This window comes from Neomonachus schauinslandi, chromosome X (genome assembly GCF_002201575.2).
Source record: "Neomonachus schauinslandi chromosome X, ASM220157v2, whole genome shotgun sequence".
NCBI lineage: Eukaryota > Metazoa > Chordata > Mammalia > Carnivora > Phocidae > Neomonachus > Neomonachus schauinslandi.
In genome coordinates this window covers 104,075,495-104,077,884 of record NC_058419.1, presented here as the reverse complement: position 1 = coordinate 104,077,884, position 2,390 = coordinate 104,075,495, and positions in this window count along the sequence as shown.

Here is a 2,390-nt window from a genome sequence, read left to right as displayed (position 1 = left end):
ATCTGTACCTCTGAAACAAATAATGCAATATATGTTAAGAAAAAAAATAGAAGAAGAAGGTAGCGGGAGGGGAAGAATGAAGCGGGGGAAATCGGAGGCATAGACGAACCATGAGAGACGATGGACTCTGAAAAACAAACAGGGTTCTAGAGGGGAGGGGGGGTGGGAGGATGGGTTAGCCTGGTGGTGGGTATTGAGGAGGACACATTCTGCATGGAGCACTGGGTGTTATGCACAAACAATGAATCATGGAACACTTCATCTAAAACTAATGATGTAATGTATGGGGATTAACATAAGAATAAAAATAAAATTAAAAAAAAAAAAAGAAAAAAGAAAATATAATTAGGGCGCCTGGGTGGCTCAGTTGGTTAAGCGACTGCCTTCGGCTCAGGTCATGGTCCCGGAGTCCTGGGATCGAGTCCCACATCGGGCTCCCAGCTCAGCGGGGAGCCTGCTTCTCCCTCTGACCCTCTCCCCTCTCATGCTGTTTCTCTCTCTCTCTCTCTCTCAAATAAATAAATAAATAAAATCTTTAAAAAAAAAGAAAATATAATTAATAGATTTTGTTTCTTTTGGACTATGAGACAATTATTGGCAATGACAACACATAATAAATCATCTCAGATGTTTTCTTTAATTAATTAATTTGAACTATGTTTACTGAGCCCACTAAACCTACCATTTTGCTAGTTGTTTTTCGATGACTAGCAAAAAAACCTCAGATATTTACAAAGTTTATAACCTAGTGCAAAATATAAACAATAAATCAATATTTGACATACAATGCAATCAATGTAATTAAGTACAAATGTCTGTGGTACTTAAGAAAACAGGAGACCAACCCAAGCCAGACATGAGTAAAGCCTTTAAGAGACAAATCTCAGTCTGAATTTGGTCATGATAAGTCCACCAATGGGAAGAATGTTAGTTTCTTATGACAGATTTATAAAGGCATTTAAAATATATAATCAATAGATTAGGTGATTTATTGGAAACTGGGCATGAAGTGGAAAAAAGAGTTAAGAAAAAGGTTTAATTTTATTGTTATGGTAACTGCATTATTCAACAAGGTAGAGATACTTCATGAGAACAGTTCTGGTGGTAAAGATAACCCTATCACCTGGATATGATCGGTGCGAGGTTCCTATAAGAAATCCAAGTGGAAATATCTATAAGGCTGTTGGCTTCTTGCATCTGAAGATGAAGGGAATACCCTAGGCAGGAGGCAAACATTTGGAAATGTTAGCTTATATGTTAGTTATATGCCAGATAGCCACTAAAGTCCTGGGAATAGTGGAACTGTCCAGAGAGGGTTGTCCACCAAGCAAAGGAGACAGCCTAAGACTGAAACCCAAAAAACTCCAACATTCATGGGCAGAATTAAATTCATCAACAAGAAGAAAAAAACAACCAGAATTGTAAAAAGAAAAGAGAATATGTTGTGATAAAAACTGAAGGAAGAGTTTTTTAAAGGACAAGTAAGTGATTAACATTTTTGAATACTTGTGTTTTATCAAATAAGGTCTGAAAAATCCACTGGACTTATCAACAAGATGGCTGCTGATATCACTGACAAGAGTAGAGGCAGTAGTGTGACTAGAAACTAGAATGTAGTTGATTGAAAAAAAATGGACACTTTGAAGCAGAGACTTTAAGTGTATCTAAGTCATCCAATAGAGATATGAAGACCATCATAAGAACAAAGAACTTTTATTTTTTTAATAACATGAGAAACTCAAATGTTTTAAAACCCTACTGATTGGTAGAGGAAAAGAGTAAAAACCCAAATGCTGAACAAAGTGAATAAAGAGAGCAATCTTACAGAGAAAGGAGAGCAGATAGAAGTCAAAGCATGGATGTAGAAAATAATACTGAAAAAGAGTTTACTAAGCTGGTGTACTATTTAGGAAGAATTAGCAACATTTGAAAATAAACAAATGAAAAAATAATATGATAGTATTATTCAAATGGTTCTGAGACTCAATTTCTAATGTGTGGACGGGGCTGTTTCTCACACAGCAGCAAGTAAATCTCCAAACAACAGCTGGGTGTCCTACAATTCAACTCAATCCTGATACTATTAATGAAGGATAGTTGGAAGAAAGGCAGGCAGGGACAAGCCCCCCCCCCCCAAGAGGAAACCACTCTGAAAAGGATTTTACACCTCCCTGGAAGGAGCCCTCCACCCTTTCCCACATGAACAGACAAAAACCTGATTGGCTGACAGATGCAGGGAGGGAGGGTTAATCAGATTAAAACAGCTCGCCAACAAGCCCATAAAAACCCCTAGACTTAGAAACTCCGATGGCAACCCTCTCGGGTCCCCTCCCCCTTTGGGAGCCTTCTACTATATTGCTCAATAAACTTTGTTTTGCTGCCCACCACTC